The sequence below is a fragment of the Rhipicephalus microplus genome, unplaced genomic scaffold (genome assembly GCF_043290135.1).
Source record: "Rhipicephalus microplus isolate Deutch F79 unplaced genomic scaffold, USDA_Rmic scaffold_14, whole genome shotgun sequence".
Lineage (NCBI taxonomy): Eukaryota > Metazoa > Arthropoda > Arachnida > Ixodida > Ixodidae > Rhipicephalus > Rhipicephalus microplus.
Genome location: NW_027464587.1, coordinates 27,623,155 through 27,643,010, shown reverse-complemented (window position 1 = coordinate 27,643,010; position 19,856 = coordinate 27,623,155).

The following is a 19,856-nucleotide window of genomic DNA, read 5'->3' as shown; positions in this document are numbered from 1 at the left end:
CAGTCCGAGCAATATCACATTTTCTTGTCTTTAAAACACTCACCGAAGCAATCGGCTCAGGATATCGTGTAACGAAGTTTGGAAGCGGTGACCTCCTTTTGGAGGTTCGCGACAAGCTCCAATACGACAGCTTACCTAAACTGGTAGCGTTTGGGGATGTCCCAGTCTCAGTGGGCCCACACAGGTCAATGAATACAGTGCGCGGTGTGGTCTCAGATGACGACCTGCTTGGACTGTCCGAAAGTGAATTATTGGTAGGCTGGCAAGACCAGAATGTCGTCAAGGTCCAAAGAATAATTATACGACGGGACAAAATGGAAACACCCACAAAACGCATAATCGTCACCTTTGGTACCAGTGACTTACCTGATTCAATTGAACCCGGCTATTGCAAGCTCCATGTCAGACCCTATGTGCCAAACCCTCGCAGATGTTTCAAGTGCCAGCGCTTTGGACATGGGTCACAAAGTTGCAGAGGGCACATTACTTGTGCAAATTGTGCATCCAACGAGCACGCATCAGATACTTCTACCTCAACAACATTATGCTGTGCGAACTGTGAAGGAGACCATGCTGCATACTCGAGATCGTGCCCAATATGGAAGAAAGAAAAACAAATCCTTGAGATTAAAGTGAAGTGCAATCTGTCAATAGACCTCAGTATTATCTCATCATCCCTCTTTCCTTGACTGACATGGAATGTAATCAATAATCCTTACGGAAGTGACCACTTTCCCGTAACGCTAAGCACACCCATATCAAATGAATATCGCCCACAGGTCCCCAGATGGATAACTGACAAAGCTGATTGGGAACAGTTCTCGAAGATTACTCACTTAAGCTGGACTGACCTATCTGTTTCAAACATAGATGCAGCTGTACAATACTTTTCTGCTTTTCCGACCAACGCTGCGATGAAATGCATCCCGCAAACTTCTGGACTGCCTGGCAAGCGACGTGTCCCATGGTGGAACACTGAATGTCGCAATGCACGCAAACAACAAAAGAAAGCGTGGAGATTGCTACGGGACTCGCCGACAGCAGAGAATCTTGAAAGTTTTAAGAAAATCAAGTGCCAAGGCAGGAGAACGCGCCGGCAGGCTAGGAGAGAAAGCTGGCATAAGCTTTTATTGTGCATCACTTCATATACACAAGAAACTAAAGTCTGGAACATGGTTCGCAAGGTAGCAAGACGACACGCATCTTCACTACCTCTCGTAGACACACAAGGTGACACCTTGGAAGACCAGGCGAACTTTCTCGGTGCCCACTTCGAAGAGATGTCCAGTTCGTCACATTATACTGCAGCTTCTCAACGACACAAAAAAAATTGAAAAAGAGAAACGTCAGTGAAAATCCTCTAAACATGAGTCGTACCACTACCCTTTAAGTTTGGCCGAGTTACAAGCATCGCCACATGTTTGCAATAAATCAGCTCCAGGTTCGGATCGTATAGTGTACGAAATATTAAAACAGCTGCCTTCTGAAACACAAAATACCCTGCTTTCCTGTATAACTATATCTTGTTTTTCGGTGAAATTCCCTCTGCCTGGAAAGAAGCCATTATTATTCCGATTTTAAAGCAAAGCAAGAATCCATCTTCTGTTAGTAGTTACAGGCCAACTGCACTTACAAGTTGCATGTATAAACTTTTTCAAAAAAATGATAAATCGCAGACTTGTACATTACCTTGAAACGAACAATCTTCTCGACCCATTTCAATGCGGGTTTCGAGAGGGTAGATCCACCACCGGCCGCCTCGTACGTATCGAGGCACAGATCCGAGACGCCTTCGTTCACAAACAATACTTTCTTGTTGTGTTCCTCGACATTGAAAAAGCCTACGATACGACATGGAGATTCGGAATATTAAGAGACCTGTCCAATCTTGTTGTGCGTGGCAGTATACTTACTATTATCAAAAGCTACTTGTCCAATCGTACATTCCGTGTCAGAGTCGGCAGCGTTCTTTCCCGAATGTTTGTCCAAGAAACAAGAGTGCGGCAAGGTGGTGTACTTACTGTACTCTTTTTATTGTCAAAATGAATTCTTTGCGTCATTTCTTCCCACGACATATGTTTTACTGTACATAAGTAGATGGCGTCCAGCTTGGATTTAAGTCTTCTAACCTAGCAGTTTGTGAGCGGCAGGTTCAGCTTGGCTTGAACAAGGTCTCCCAATGGGCGGAGGAAAACAAATTCCGATTAAACCCCCAAAAAGCACGTGTGTCTTGTTCTCTAAAAAAAAGAGGCACACTTCGACCCTGACATTCAATTGCATGGTCAACGCCTGTCTGTTAATGCCGAATACAAACTCTTAGGCTTAATTTTGGACATCAAGCTAACCTTCCTACCACACATTAAGTATCTAAAAAACAAGTGCATCACAACCATGAATGTTCTAAAAGTGCTGTCACGCACTACGTGGGGGAGAGACAAGAAGTGTCTCAAAAATTTGCACAAGAGCATCGTACGCACTCACTTGGATTATGGAGCAATAACCTATCAGTCTGCGACACCTACCGCCTTAAATATGCTTGACCCTATTCACTACCTAGACATCCGCCTCTTTACGGGTGCCTTTCACACCAGCCCCGTTGAAAGCCTGTACGTGGAATCAAACGAATGGTCACTCCACCTACAGAGATGTTATATGTCTGTTCTATATTATCTCAAAGCAAAGGCAGGCAAGGACCACCCTTCACACTTCACAATTGATGACATGTCTACTTCTGTTTTGTTTGAAAACCAGCCATCTTTGAGGCAGCCCTATTCACTTCGTGTGAGAGGCCTTCTGAGGAAACCGGTGTGTCACTCGAATATTGTTTGATGGCTCCCGCAGCATGTCTGTCACCATGGTGGTGGCAACTGATAGATTGTGATGTGTCCTTTTTAGAGATTACAAAGCACGCACCCATTGTACATATCCGCACATACTTCCTAGAACTACAACAAAAGTACACATGCCCTGAGTTCTTTACAGATGCCTCAAAGTCCAACATTTCTGTTTCATACGCAGCCATTGGCCCATCCTTCTGAGATACTGGCGTCCTGCATCCTGATGCAAGCATTTTCACTGGAGAAGCCTACGCAGTACTTGCAGCTGTTAAACACATTGCACATATAAAACTACAAAAAGCGGTAATTTACACGGATTCTCTGAGTGTGGTGAAAGCCTTGAAAACACTTACAAAACGCAAAAACCCAGTTCTTGAGTCCCTTTATTAACGCTTATGCACAGTCTACTCATCCAAACGGCATGTTGTAGTATGCTGGGTGCCAGGGCACCGTGAGATATAGGGAAACGTTTTGGCAGATCAGCTGGCTGCATCTGCCAGCAACGATGCCGCTAATGCATCGATACCAATTCCTGCACTTGACATGAAACCTTTTCTGAAACGAAAACTTAGAGGTTATTGGCAAAACTTGTGGGATAGACACACAAGTAATAAACTACATGTTATTAAGCCACAACTTGGTCATTGGCCGCCCCTATCAAAATCGCGACATACAAAAGTGACACTCACAAGGCTAAGAACAGGGCATACATACTCTACACATTCATATATTCTGTCCGCTAGTGATCCACCATTGTGTGCGAAATGTGGAGAACTACTTACGGTTCTCCACATCCGCGTCCAGTGTAATGAGTTGGACGCTCTAAGGAAAAGGCACTTTTTATTTATTGCCCTCCCGACAGCAGATCCCACTACACCCTTGGATGCTTATCGGTAGGGATCCAATTTTTTAAATTCACTAATTCTTTACGTTTTTAAATGACGTACGCAGTTTTTACTGCATATTTCAAGGTGGTCTGTAGCAGGACCTGTGGTGACATCTCCGCCATAGTCTTAGTATCATGACCTTTTAACATTCACTCTCACTGCCCATATTTCACGCCACTCTCATGATTTTAATACTTAAGTTTTTACTCGCAATAGCGCGAGGAATTTTAAGGCCCCTTTACAGCCACTCGTCATTTACAATATCATTCTTCATATCTCTAGTCTATCGAAATGGCGCTCTTTGGCCATCAATTGGCCCTTGCGCCATAAAGCACCACACATCTTCATAATCACTTTATTGGTTTGTTGTTTTATTTCAGCTGCCCAAAGATGGGAAATAAAAAAAGTTAGTCGTAATGAGGAGTGAAGCAGTGGTATTATTCTGTGCTACCGCAAATGACCCATGACATTCACCACTCACATATGTAAATAAATTACAAAGCAGTGTACAGTTAAATACAAGTTTAATAGGTCATACATTGTGCTCAGTTAACAATTTCATTTTGCCATCAATATTCCTGCTTTGTGGTATCGGACATATCTTTCAGTTGGCAACGACGACGTCTGTGCACGTTTTCGGAAACTGCACTTGTTCTTCCGCGTTTGTATCTCGTGTGGGTGTGCGCGTGAATCTTCGTTTGCGGACGCCTCAGTAGATCCGTGTCCAAGGTCAGCAGGCTCTCGGCCATCTGCAAAATCCATGGCATGTCGGTACACGGCTCTTCTCTGATCATGATTGTCATCCTTTCCATCAACAGCAGCGTCATCGTCATGGCGTAGAGTAGCTATCCTTGCATGTGTTCGCCTATGCGACGCACAACAACGCCAACGCCAACAGACAAGCCTCAACCTTTAACGAGCTTCGCCCCGAATACACCGAGTTTCTGGGTGCGTGTATTTGCTTGCAAATGCGTTGGGCGTACTTTGATACTTCGTGTAATCATGAATTCTACTTCGCAACTGTGCTTGCCAAAAAAGTATTCTATACTCTATTCCACACAACAGGTGCGGAGAAACTATTTGCAGTAGATGTGCTGGTTTAAAGAAACAATTCAACGTATTGTAAAACACTAGCATCGTTGGGGTCTCGATGGCGTTTATTAAGCCGAATCGCCTGATCAACGCTTCGAACGAAGACCACATTTTTTGTGATGAGGAAGATGAAGGAAGATGAAGATGAGGAAGATGAGGAAGATGAAGGTCAAACGCTGTGAATATTGTGCTTACTATAATTTCTCCCTCGCGCGGAAGCGGCCAATGTGGCCGCTGTTTATGACGGTGGTGTACGTCGAACGAATGGTTTTAAGCGCGACACGTGAACAACCTCCGTACCATGAAAACGGCTGTCGGAAGGCATGACAACAGGGGTTACTTCAGGGGTTACTTGGTAGTTAGCAGGACACGTCTGCTCGACTATAGCGTAGGGGCCGATGAAACGTGAGTGAAACGTATCACACAGGCCGGGAACCCGCGTTGGGGTTCACAACAGTACTTCGTCTCCAGTATTGAAGTGAACTACGTGGTGGACGCCATCGTAACGAGTCTTCCGCTCTTGTTGGCTTGCCCCTGTATTGAGGTGGGCGCGTCGGTGGCAATCGGCCAGGCGAGAGATTAGGTGCTCCCTCGATGACGCTGACGAGTTCACAAGGACGTCAAAAAAGGAGATGTCGAGGCGGGATGTCGGTTGACGGCCATAGACGAGAAAGAATGGGGAATAGCCCGTGGTGCGATGCGTTGCGGTATTGTACGCAAAAGTCGCGAATGGCAGAATGGTATCCCAGTTGGTGTGATCGGCGTTGATATACATAGATATCATGTCGGTGAAAGTTCGGTGGAAGTGCTCTGTGAGGCCGTTAGTCTGGGGATGGTAGTGAAGTCGTCCTATGAATCGTATTACATGCGTGGGTGACTAGTTCGTATAGTTTTGAAAGAAACGCCTTGCCGCAGTCACACTAGGATGCGTGGTGCACCATGTCTTAGAAAGATTGCCTGCAGAAAAAATGTGGCCATGTCCTCTGCTGATCCTGAAGGAAGGGCAGCTGTTTTGGCGTACCTTGTTAAGTGGTCCACTGCTGTGTCAATCCAGCGTTTGCCGCTAGCTGACATTGGTAGTGGCCCGTAGAGGTCAATGCCAATGACATCGAAGGGAGCATCAGAACACGGGAGAGGTTGTAGAAGACTGACCGGGGAGAAAGTGGGTCGCTTGTGGCGTTGGCAGAGCGAGCAAGCCCAGGCCAGGCGAAACGACTGCGGATGCGTTCATAGGTTTTTTGATAACCCAGAAGACCAGCCTTGGGGTCATCGTGAAACGCCTCCAAAATCTGCGCCCTTAGGGAACAAGCAGCGACAGGAACCCAGCGCTGTCCTTCGGGGTGGAAGACAAAGCGGTAAAGGATTGAGTTTTCAGTCTTGAAGTTACGCAGCTGTCGATGGGCGCGGGCATTGGTAGGACGAGAGGAGCCTTGAAGGCGCCGCATTAGAGAGCGACAGTAAGTGTCGCTGCGTTGGTGGGATGCAAACGTCTCGTTGCCGAATGCAGAAAGTCGACAGCTGCGAGGGAATGAACTGACGGGGACGCTTTGATGGGTTCACTCACAGTTTGCGACAGGCCAGGAGTGCCTGATGAAGATGATAAAGGACAATGGCTAAGGGCATCGGCATTGTTGTGTTTCTTTTCCGTAGTGGTACTTAGCATCTTCCCGTTCACTGAATAATGGAGTTGAAGCTTTTGTTTGGGGTTCCAAGTACGATTGTGCCTGTTCACATACATGTAGTATGCAAAAACTATGCTGTAATGCACCCTTATCCAAATAGACATTTTTTGCGTCTGTGGAAAGCTGGGACATCGGTCTGACGTCTGTCCGAGCCCAGCTGAAACCATCTACAGAGGTTGCGAGATCAAGAACCCAGATAAGCTGCACCACTGCAATCCAAGATGTAGGCTGTGGGCCGGTTCCCAGTCCAACGGCAGACAAGGAGTGCAAGAACGATTTTCGGTGTCATACGACGTCAGACGCAGACGTTGGGATAGATCGCAGCAGCCGCAGAAGCCCGTGACGCCTCAGTGACATTGAGTCCAGACATCAACAATGAGCAGCTAATCTCAGTCAACGGGACCCAAATCATCCAGACTGCACAAGAACGGGAAAGGCGGCCCCACTCCACTCGAAGGTCGTGTTCCAGAAAAGACTCTAGACCAAAGGCCCGTTCCCGATCACGGGGGTGCTCGATTTCTCAAGGCCACCCGAATATTCAGCTGCATGACGTCCAGATCAAGATCACGGCTTCTAACCCGGGGAGGACGCCTGCACTTGCACCGGAATGTAGCTGGGCTGAGCAAGTGCGAAAAGGCGCAGCAGAGGTCATGACAGGTAAGCTGCCAGAGCGTGATAAAATTACACAGCTTGAGCAAGAAAACGCTAGGCTTACAAAATTGCATGAGAGGCTATCAGCAGAGTTAAAGGAAATAGAAAGTCTTCTCCCTAAGCTAACCAGCACTCAGTCTTCACAGCCAACGCCTCAGCCAGTTGACGCCCCTGTAGCTCAAAACGTGGGGGAGTCGAGAACCACAAAAAAGAGGATAGTAATGGCAGAACACGTGGAAGCCATCCAAATGAACATGTCAGATATAAAAGTGGTCTTTGACACGCTCAGCAAGGTAGTATCCGATCTTATTGAGCAGATGGACAGGCTACAATTAAGTATGGCGGCACTGGAAGAGCATATGACTTTGTGCATAACAAAAGTTGGAGCATACCTGTACAACACAGCAGTGCCTCCTCACGCACCAAGCTCACCTCTCGGGCAACCAACATTAGTGATTCCAAACCTGTTGCCGGGTGCAGCATCAGGCTCTGGCACCCCATGTTATAACAACGATGGTAGCGCTAAGTGAATCATTCCATATCTGGCAATGGAACTGTAAAGGTTACCTTAAAGAGACGGCAACCCTACAGCAGTATATCAGGAGCAGGTAAGAAAAGCCTCATGATGTATTATTGAAGCAAACCCTTTCGCCGCAAGCAACGCTACTTGGATTCCAAACCGTAATAGGGGATACCAAAAGGAGGGGAGTATGCACCTTCGTATGCAATAAACTAACGCACGTAACCCAAGACCTTAAGAGAGAAGTAGGCCGGTTAGAACACGTCATGGTAGAGATCGTGCCGGGTACCAGCAACCGTCAGAGGAATTTTATTCTTGACATATATAGCAGTCTAAAGGAACAAAATCAAGGGATCAACACGGTTCTAAAGAAAGCTGTTACTACCGGCCGGCCATGTCTACTGATCATAGAAGGTGATTTGAACGCCCCTCATCATACATGGGATTGAAAGTACAACACTGGAAAAGGAAATCGGCTTTGACAAAGTGCCAGTGAACTTGATCTCATTCTAATCGTGGACCCCAGCTTACCAACAAGGCTTGGTACATCCTGCAGCAGGGGCTCCACCCCAAACTTTACATTTGTAAGGAAAATGAAGAAGGCCCAGTGGATGAACCAGACTGGGATAAGTTCAGGAAGGTGAAGATGGAAAGGGAACAAGACCGCTATAGACCAGGCTTGGAGCAGTGGGTCAAACAGAAGAAAGAGTACATCGAATCCGTCTCCTCAACAATTAACACAGCTTTTCTGGTTGAAAGAATGGATAGCCGGCTCGCTCATCTTCTTGAGGCAAAGCAAGCACTACTGAACTATTGGAAGGGTCAGCACTGAACCGAACACTGAAGAAGAAGATAGCTGAGGTAAACAGGTCAGTCGAGGAACATTGTCGTGCACTATCTAGGCCGCAACGGGACGAAATCTGCAACTCCGTCGATGGTCCGATGAACAATAGCAAGACATAAAATATGTCAAAACATCTAAACAAAAACACCACCAAAACAAATCAAGAGCATGTTCTCGCTCAAATTCGGCATAAACAGATAGGGCTCTCTACAGAACAGCAAGTCGTGCACTGGTGGCTCGTGTAAGTGCCTCCCAATCAAAACAGGATTGGCACCACTAAGTGGTCAGTACCAGGGCACGACAAATCCAGGTCTTGAAGGTGAATTTAACATCGAGGAGATCCGAAGAGCCTTGCAAGGTCTCCACGATAGGTCGGCCTCCCGCCCGGATGCGCATTTTAACGTGCTGGCACCGCATCACACGCGAGAAAGAAAAGGACAGCCGGCTGCTCCGTCAGGACGGCTCTGGCGCAATTGGTCCTTCTTTTCAAGGTCACGTGGCTGGGAACGTGCGCGCCTGCGAACGCACGCTTGCACGCAAGAAGTGTTCATGGCTGTTCCATTGTGCGGATGCACCCTCGCTACTTTACTGCTGCCTTAGGATAAGGCGGCCGCTCACGCCAATGCACCACCATTCAGTGAGGCACCTGCGAGTGGGTTTGATTAGGTGGCGATAGTTTTAATGTGCGAAGTCGTTTCAGCTTATAAACGTAAAGTGCCTCCACGTCGACATGTGCATAGAAGGCAACGTGCACGAGTGAATCACCAGCTACAACCAGGCATAAAATACGACGTGGATCATCAACAGCAATACCAGAAATCAAAAGAGGCAAGTATGCATGTTGTTCGTTTCTGTCCCAAGGGGCTAAAGCCAAGTACAGTAAGATTTGATGATATCGATTATAATTGTGAAGCCACACTTGATCAGCGCTTCCCAAAATGTTTTCTGCACACAGCGTGCTTTCCTACTGACTTGAGGTCAATGCAATGGTAGCATTTTGCACCTGACGAGGTTTTGGTAATTGTGCCTCCAGGGGGCTACCGAACGAGGAAATGTTACATTAGTCTCGACGTTACCACCTAGCTAGTTCTTGTTTACGGGGGGATACTGCTGGTGGTGAAACACATGTGGCTTAATTACTTACAGGACGGACATGCTGCATCGTGACTCGTGGTATTGAAATCGGTGAAAACGGAAGGCTATTGGTTTCAGTTAAGAACAACCTAAGAGATGCGCTAATCATGCCAGTCATTGACCCTTTCGCGGATTTTGACAGTGGCATTCCCACGCTTCTGCTGACATTTTAGTGCACAATATTATGACCACATTCAATCATTAACAAACACGCGTGTCTTTCAATATGATGAACGAGCATGCACATGTCCATTCTTCAAGTAAACAAGCCCCTTGTGTTTCACAAGCAGTATTCCCGTGTAAACAAAAATTAGGTGGTTGACATCGAGGCTAATGTATGATTTCCACGTTTGGTAGCCCTAGTGTGGCTTCGCAATGATCATATCATCAAACCTTATTAGACTTGGCTTTACCCACGTGTAAAGGAAGCGCAGAACATCTGCACCTATTTCTTTCTTTTTTTCCTGTCAATGTTCAATCTCGTATTTGTTGTGTGGTATTAGCTGCCGATTCACTAGTGCGCGTCGCCGTCCATGTACATGTCGAAGCGGAGGTCCTACAGTGTGTTAGATGATCATTTCGAACTGGCGTTTATTTTGAACGTGAATGTCAGTCGGACAGTCGTCGTTTACCGCAACGCACCTGAAGTTCGCCGAGTCTATGGGAACTAGAGCCATCATAGCCATGCCTGTTGGAAGCACGTTGCTGATCGAAACCAGCTAGAAGGTTGGGTGATACGTTGGAACTTTGAATCTCACCTGAGGGTCCATCGTCTTCATGGCACGGATGACGAAGTGCTTGATTAAAAAAAGAGGCACTCTTCTCGACAATCCTTGCAGATGAGTCATTGTTTATTCATTAAAAAAGAAAAACACAAGAATATTGGAGGAAAATGGTATGGAACTAAGGAACAAACGCACGATAACTATTTTAGTGAGGACAGTCTAACAAAAAAACTTGAGGGGGATGGGGATAAAAGAGACAGAGAGAAAAATGGTTGGATTAAAAAAAGAGAAAAAGAAAAGAAAAAGGTTTTGACTTGTGAAAAGGAGCATCGCTAGTTAACCATGGCGAGTGGCTTAAAAGGCAGTGCTAATGGGTTTGTTGAACCCTTGCGGAAGCAAGGTTAAGCTTAGCTCCTTGAACAAGAGGGGAAGAGGGACGCAGAAAGGAAATGTAGAGAGAGTGGCATGTGCTGTTCCACTTGTGGGTACAGGTGGGCGAGCGAAGTTCGGTCACCTCCCTCCCTGTTCACCCAAGCCCCTGCCTATTATGTCATTGTGAAGTGCCGACCATGCCATTCCACCCTCACCAAGCTGGCCGACACGATTCTCATTCCTAAGCCAGGAAAGCCCCTAAACTTAGAAAACATGAGGCCCATATCCTTGACATCATGTATGGGCAAGGTTGCAGAACATGCCATGCTGCAGAGGATAAACAAGTACTTGGAAGATAACGACATCTATACACACAGTATGGTTGTATTCAGGGCAGGGTTATCCAAACCAGGCGCATTGAAGCTTATCAAACACTAGGTTAACGACAACGAAATCCGAGACGTGAGAGCCACTCTGTACCTGGATCTAGAAAAAGCGTTTGACAACATCTATCACTCATTCATACTCGAAGCAATTTCCAAGCTTGGTCTCGGTAAAGTCTTCTATGACCTATGGCTACGTATGGTGCTTTCTTACAGATTGGAAAGCCGTGATGAAGATTGCTGATGTCGAGACCGCGGCAATCGAACTAGAAGCAATGGGCATGCCGCAAAGGACAGTGATTTCACCAATGCTGTTCAACATTGAAAAGATCGAACTTTCAAAGAAATTATCGAGCATCGAAGGATTGAAGCACAGCATCTACGCAGAGGACATTACCATCTGGTGCACAGGGGGGAGCGAGGAGCAGATTGAGAGCGCCCTGCAAGAAGCGATTGACCCCATAGAAGAGTACCTTCGTCCTTCTGTGCTCAAGTACTCCTTGAGTAAGCCAGAACTCTTACTGCATTGGACTACACGTCGGCGACTGAAGCCCAAGAGATGGAAACCGTTATACCAGATAGACATCCACCTCCATACAAATCACCATCCAGAGGGTCGACTTCATCAGTCTTGGGCATATTGATAGAGTCTACCGGCGCTAACAGCAAATCTTTAGTCAACTTAACGTGGAAAACAGACAGTGCGGTGCACCTCATGCCCAGAGTAGCCAACAAAGGAAATGGGATCAAGGAAGACAACCTAATCCAGTTGATGCATGCGTTTGTTCTTAGCCACTTCAAGTACGAGGCAGCAAGGAACAACTAGTCTAGCGCATATTCCGAGAAACTTAAAGTGCTCCTCAGAAAAGTTATCAAGAAGGTTGTGGGCCTACCCATACACATCAGGGGCGAGCATCTACTCGAGCTTGGCATTCACAACACGCTCGACGAAATAGTAGAAGCCCAAGAAAGAGCAAAGTTTGCAAGGTTATCTACAACAAGGTCGGGGCGAATGATCCTGCAGGAGCTGGGTCAGCACCCGATGACGATTAGGCTCAAATACAATGATATCCCCGATTACATCAGGGAGAATATCACGGTATCTTTTGTACCACAAAACTTGTATCCAGAAGACAACATCATAAAAAGAGTAGCGAGGGCCAGGAATATACTTCATCAAATTTCAAACGAGGGACGAGGGGTCGTATTTGCTGACGCGGCTTTCTACGCCAATGAAAAAGCTTTTGTGGCAGTGGTAGTCGATGGGGCTGGCTGTGTCGTCAACTCAGCGATGGTTAGGACGAAAGACCCAATCATTGTGGAACAGGTGGCCATCGCCTTAGCACTCAAGATGAATAACATTGAAGTCGTCTACAGTGATTCGATGGCAGCACTACAGGCCTTCGTGAAGGGAACGGTCTCAGAACAAGCGCTGAGAATACTACATCGCAAGGACATTACGCATCATCTTCTGAGTTGGTTCCCAGCTTATGTTGAAAAATGAACGTCTGCCCTCTCCGTCTCAATGAAGCAGCACTCGTGGCGGCGCGAGATCTCTTTAACCGCACCTCCCCGGCCATGCATTCAAACGGTAAAGGGCATAAGCGGGAAATTCTCACAACATGTAACGAGCTCACTAAGCATTTCTACCTGTCCGGAAGGACTTTCCCTCCACCTCACAAAAACCTAACTCGGCCCCAAACACTTACATTAGGGCTTTTGCGAACGCGGATGTACCCTACTTTGAAATTGTTACACATCATGTACCCTGACCTTTACCCAAGTAATCTTTGCCCACATTCAGGGGAAATAACTCCAATAGAGCATATGCTCTGGCATTGTACCAAAGTGGCTCATTGATCGAACATCACATCTGCCAGATGGGAGGCGGCCATCCGCAGCTCGTCCTTGGCAGATCAGCTCTGGGCTGTTCACAAAGCCCGCGAGCTGGCTGAGGAACTCGGAATCTGTGATCCCCTCGTGGGAGCAGCCCGCAACACAGTGATCTGTGTGTTGAGGACCCAATAAAACTTTTTTAACCCAATCCAAATCGACTCTAATTAAATCAGTTACACTTCAAAATGATTTCTGCATGTGATAAAGGAAAGCAGACGCTCCTTGCGCCAATAAACCACTCTTATACATGCAATATATATAGTGCCAGAAGTGTAAGCTAGTCGAACAGAGCACTTTTAGTCGTTCATTTGCTGAGAGATTGTCACAGGAAGAAGGATTGGCCTATCCTTCTCCCACCAAAGAAGAATTGGCCACCCTGGTGCAGTATCTGGCCACTACCTCCCACATGCATACGTCAAATATATCACAGCCCTCAGTCCCTAGCAGCTGCAAAGCAACTGACCACAGCGGTGGTCGGATCTCCAACGCAGCAGAGGGTGCTAAGAATCTCTAGATCCGGACAGGCTGCCATTGGAACCTGAACTCGGCAACGCTTAACGCTAGAACATTATCTAGCGAGGCAAGTCTAGCTGTACTGTGGGAGGAGCTAAAGAGTGTTAAATTGGATATAATAGGGCTCAGTAAGGTTAGGAGTACAGATGAGGCCTATATGGTGCTGCTGAATGGGCACGTCCTTTGCTCTCGGGGCTTGGCCGACACAATAAAACTGGGAGTAAGGTTCCTAATTCACGGGAACGTAGGTGGCAACATAGAGGAATACTATAGCATTAATCAAAGGGTGGCATATATCGTAATTGAACTCAATAAGAGATACAAGGTGAAGGTGGTACAGGCTTAGGCACCTACATCCAGCCATGATGACGCTTCAGTTGAAAGCTTCTACGAAGACGTGGAATCAGCAATGAGCAAGGTAAAAAAATGGCAGTGGCTTAGCTCAGCTATGCCAGGATGTACGTAGCGTTAGCAAAGGTTCAGCTGATTATTCTTCCTTCTCCATGGCTATACCACAGTGGCAAACGCCAGTCAGAGGCGCTATCAAGCGGCTCCAGCGCAGGGTCAGATGGCGACTGCACAGGAAAGGTGCGCGCGTCGGCGTCCATATGTCTACCAAGGCTATGACGGCACTCCTCCGGAAAGCGCACACCGGCGGCGTCGAGTCGCGCGCGGCCGCGGCCGAGTGCGAGGGAGGTGCCGGCTCCGGTGCGTGACACCACTGATCGTCTGCGTAGCGCATAGAATTGCGCGCACACCGGCGGCTAGCCGTGCGCGGCGGTGGCGGAGTATCATTGCGCATGCGCAGATCAGTGCTACGCGAAATTGGCCCAGCGAGGCCAGTGTAGCTAACGCTACAAAACACAGTGTACTATACTGATGGGAGACTTCAATGGAAAGGTAGGGAAAAAGCAAGCTGGAAACCAGGCAGTAGGAGATTATGGCATTGATACTAGAAATGCCAGTGGTAATGGAGGAGCCCTAATGTCAAAAACAAGAACAAAATAGACTTTATGATGAGTGCACACCCAGGCATCGTGCAGGATGTAGAAGTGGTTCGTATGGTACGATGCAGTCACCATAGAATGGTGTGGTATCGAATTTGCCTACACTTGAAGAAGGAATGGAAAGAACTGATACGCAAGCCAATCGATGAGCTAGCAGTGAGAGGGAAAGTAGAGGAGTTCAGATTCTTGCTTCAGAACAGGTACTCAGCTCATAATGAGGAAACCAACCTTGATGATGTGTGGTGTTTTATGGCGCAAGGGCCAATTGATGGCCAAAGAGCGCCATTTCAATAAGTATAGAGATGCGGACAATGTTATGTTGCGTGGCTGTATAGGGTCCTTAAAATTCCTCGCGATAATGCGGGTAAAAACATAAGTATAAAGACATGACAGTGGCGTGATATGCATATTAAAAAGGGTGACAAAGGTTTTGATAATAAAAACATGTAAAAATATTTGGCACTAGCACACTTGCCTCATCAGTGCCCTTGTGTCCAAGGGCTGCGAGGCAAGTGCTTTAAATGTAATCACAGCAGCAGCGACCTCTCTTGAGAGGTCACGCTACGCAATGCCTGGGTATAATACATGGTAAAAATTAACATCTCTTAAAAAAGCTAACAATGATTTATGGGTGAAAAGTGGTTCCCTACCGACAAACATTGCAGGATGTAAAGGTATATGTTGTCGGTAGGGTGATGGGAAGTGTTGTCTTCTTAGAGTGTCTAACTGTTTACATTGGATTAAAACGTGAAGAACTGTTAAAGCCTCACCACATTTATCACACAATGGTGGATCACCGCCGGATAAAAGATGTGTGTGTGTCGTGTATGTGTGCCCTATCCTGAGTCTTGTTAGTGTTACCTCTGTTAGACGTGATTTTGATACTGGTGGCCAATGGCCAAGGTGGGCTTGATAACGTGTAGTTTGTTTTGTGTGTGTGTATCCCACTTGCTCTGCCAGTAGTCCCTGAGGTTTACTTTGAGAGACGGCTTAAGATCAAGGGCCGGGATTGATATGGATGTAATGGCGGTGCTCTCATGGACGGATGCAGCGAGCTGATCCGCCCTCACGTTGCCTTGGATCTCACGGTGCCCTGGCACCCAGCACACTACAACATGTTGTTTGTGCGTGTAGAGTGTGCACAAAATGGAGTAAAGGGAGACAAGGACTGGGTTTTTTTTGTTTTTTAAGACTGTGCAGAGCCGTTACCACACTGAGGGAGTCTGTATAAATTACTGCTTTTTGTATTTGTAATTGTTTGATGTGTTTAGCTGCCACAAGTATCGCGTAAGCTTCCGCTGTGAAGATACTTGTGCCTGGATGTAGAGGGCCAGCATCCGAAAAGGATGGGCCGACAGCAGCGTAGGACACAGAGAAGTTAGACTTGGAGGCATCTGTGAAGAACACAGGGCGTGTGTATTTGTGTTGAAGTTCCAGGAAGTATATTCGGATATGGGCAATAGGCGCATGTTTTGTAACTTCTAGGAAAGACACATCGCAGTCTAATGTCTGCCACTGCCACGGTGGCGGGTATGCTACAGGAGCCATTAAACTGTGTTCAAGTGACACTTCAGTTTCTTCAGCTAGACACTTCAGGCGAATTGAGAAGGGCTGCCTCATCGAAGGCCTGTTTTGAAACAGAGTTGAGCTCGACAAATCATTAATTGTAGAGTACGAGGGGTGCTTCTTGTCTGCTTTCACCTTAAGGAAATAAACAAAGGACATGTAAGTTCTCTGCAGATGAAGCGACCACTCATTTGACTCAACATAAAGGCTTTCTACGGGGCTGGTGCGAAAAGCACCCGTAGAAAGGCGGATGCCCAAATGGTGCACGGGGTCAAGCATCTTCAAGGCACTTTGAGTGGCAGATTGATAGACAACGGCCCCATAATCTAAGCGGGTACGAATAAGGCTTCTATAGAGGTTCATGAGGCATTGCCTATCACTACCCCACGTAGTACGTGACAACACTTTTATAACATTCATGGCTTTTAAACATTTTGTTTTTAAATACTTGATGTGCGGTACGAAGGTCAACTTGTTGTCCAAGATTAAGCCTAAGAATTTATGCTCGGCTTTGACGGACAGACGTTGCCCGTTCAGCCGAATGTCAGGTTCCGAGTGCATGCCTCTCTTTCGAGAGAACAAGACACACGTGCTTTTTTGTGGGTTAAGTCGAAATCCGTTTTCGTCTGCCCATTTGGAGACCTTATTTAAACCCATCTGAACCTGCCGCTCACACATGGCTAAGTTGCATGACTTGAAGCCAAGCTGAACGTCGTCGACATATGTACAATAGAACATCATGCGGGGAATGGACAAGTGCAAAGAATTCATTTTGATGAAAAAGAGTGTGCAACTAAGCACACCACCTTGTGGCACGCCTGTTTCCTGGACAAATGTTTGGGAGAGCACACTGCCTAGACGGACACGGAATGTCCGGTTTGACAGGTAACTTTCGATTAAATGAAACATTCTTCCGCGCACAGCAAAGTGGGACAGGTCTCTTAGAATTCCGAAACGCCATGTTGTATCATACGCCTTTTCGATATCGAGGAACACAGAGAGAAAATATTGTTTATGGACGAAGGCGTCTCTTATCTGTGCCTCGATACGAACGAGGTGGTCTGTGGTGGATCTACTTTCTCGAAACCCGCACTGAAATGGGTCGAGCAAATTGTTTGTTTCAAGAATATGTAGAAGTCGGCAGTTTATCATTTTTTCGAATACTTTGCACAAGCAGCTTGTAAGTGCAATAGGCCTATAACTTGAAGCTAAAGAAGGGTCCTTGCCCTCTTTCAAAATGGGAATAATAATAGCCTCTTTCCAGGAGGTAGGGATAGTGCCAGAAAACCAGATAGCATTGTATAAACAAAGTAAGGTTTTTCGTGTTTCGGCTGGTAGGTTTTTTAACATTTCATACACCACACGGTCAGAACCTGGGGCAGAAGTACTGCAGGAGTTTAGAGATGTTCGGAGCTCAGCTAGACTGAAAGCTTGGTTATATGCCTGTATCTAGTGGATTTATGTTCTAGTTTCTGCTTTTCTATTCTTGTTCTGTATTTTTGGAGAGTGTCAGTATAGTGGGACGAGCTGGATACCCGTTCAAAGTGTGCACCGAGGAAGTTTGCCTGATCTTCCAAGGTATCACCCTGAGTGTTTACGAGTGGAAGTGTGTGTACTTGTTTTCCTGCTATCCTACCGACCATGTTCCAGACTTTAGCCTCCTGTGTGTATGAAGTGATCCCTGACAAAAACTTCTGCCAGCTTTCTCTTCTGGCCTGCCGACGTGTTCTCCTGCCTTGAGACTTTATTTTCTTAAAGCTCTCAAGGTTTTCCGCTGTCGGCGAGTTGCGCAGCAACCTCCATGCCCTGTTCTGTTCCTTTCGCGCATTACGACACTCTGTGTTCCACCATGGGACGTGTCGCTTGCCGGGCTGTCGAGATGTTTGTGGGATGCATTTGGCTGCTGTGTTAATAAGGAGAGCTGTGAAGTACTGCACAGCTTCATCTATGCTTAGCGTACATATGTCAGTCCAAGATAAGTGTGCTTTGTTATGAAACTGTTCCCAGTCGGCTTTGTGTATAAGCCATTTGGGAACTCGTGGAGGATATTCGTATGATGTTTGTGTACTCAAAACGACAGGAAAATGGTCGTTTCCGTAGGGATTATTTAGAACTTTCCATTGGAGTAATGGTACAAGTGATGGAGATGCGATGCTGAGATGTATGGAAGAGTAGGTTTTGTTGGCAAGGTTATAATATGTTGCCTCTTTCCTATTCAACAGACAGGCGCCGGAGGAAAAAAGGAACTGTTCAATGAGACGACCTCGTGCGTCGCAGCGAGAATCACCCCATAGACTGCTATGAGCATTCAGGTCACCAAGGACCAGATAAGGTTCGGGTAGTTGGTCTATTAAGGACTCGAATGCTCGTTTTCTAAGATGGTGGTGTGGGGGTATGTACAGAGAGCAGATGGTGACGAGCTTGTTGAAAAGAACTGCTCGAACAGCCACTGCCTCTAGTGTTGTTTGCAGTGGTAAATGTGTGCATGCTACTTTTTGATTAACAATAATGGCTACACCGCCGGATGATGCCGCAGCATCATCTCTGTCCTTTCGGAAGAGAACATACCGACGCAAAAAATTCGTGTTTTTAGATTTTAAATGAGTTTCCTGTACACACAGCACTTTCGGCGAATGTTTGCAAAAGAGCTCTTGAACATCATCGAGGTTTCTGAGGAGTCCTCTGACGTTTCAATGTATTATTTGTGTTGCCATATTGGAGGTAACGTAGTGCTGTGTGTAAGGAACAATGGGTGTGTCTGCTTCTTAAGCTAAGCGTTAAGACTCAAAGAACAGGGCCGTCGCCGGGCCCCGTTATTGGCTTTTTATTTCGTTTGGCGCGCTCCAGGGAGCTACGCCGATCTTTCTGCACTAGGGGTGCCGTGGTGTCCATTGCCTCCTCAGAGGCACTGCATGCCCGCATTTGCGAGCTGATGTTTTGGGCTTGGCACCTCGCCTGGTGAGACGAGGCCTTCATATCGGCCGACCCTGGGGTCTCCTTCACCTCGGGGGGCGAAACCTTCGGTCCTCTTGGGCTAGAGGTCGAAGGAACCTCCTTTGGTGCTGGGATACCCTGGCCGCTGCAAGAGCTTGCAGCGGCCTTGGTTGTCGCCGTGGGGACGAGTGGCAGGGCAGCCTTGGCTGTTCCCGCCGTGGGTGGGGGCATTGGCGACCGCCTGGGCACACTGTGCCTGGCATGGGCAGTTGCCGCAGGCCGTTGTAGTGCTGCCCCCTGTTGCACTACATGGGAAAACGATGGTTTGTTTGTGAAAAGCCCAGATACTTGTTGACGGGCTTCTCGGAAAGTAATGTTTTGTGTGATTTTGATTGTAACAATTTCTTTTTCCTTTTTCCATGTTCGACAGGTTCGGGAGTATGCGGGATGGGCACCATCGCAGTTTGCGCAGTGGGCCCCATCCTCCACCTTACACTCGTCTGTAGCGTGTCCTGTGGTGGCACACTTTCCGCAGGTGAGTTGGCCGCGGCAACTCTGAGAGCCGTTACCAAAACGCTGGCATTTGAAGCAACGTCGTGGGTTGGGAATGTAAGGTCTCACATTCAACTTCAAGTATCCTGTTTCGAGATGTTCAGGCAGGGTGCTGGTGCAAAATGTCACAATTATGTGTTTTGTTGGCATTTCCTTCTTATCACGCCTAATTTTGATTCTTTGTACTTGTGTCACCTGCTGGTCCTTCCAGCCCTCGAGGAGCTCACCTTCAGTCAGGTCAAGCAAGTCTTGATCAGATAC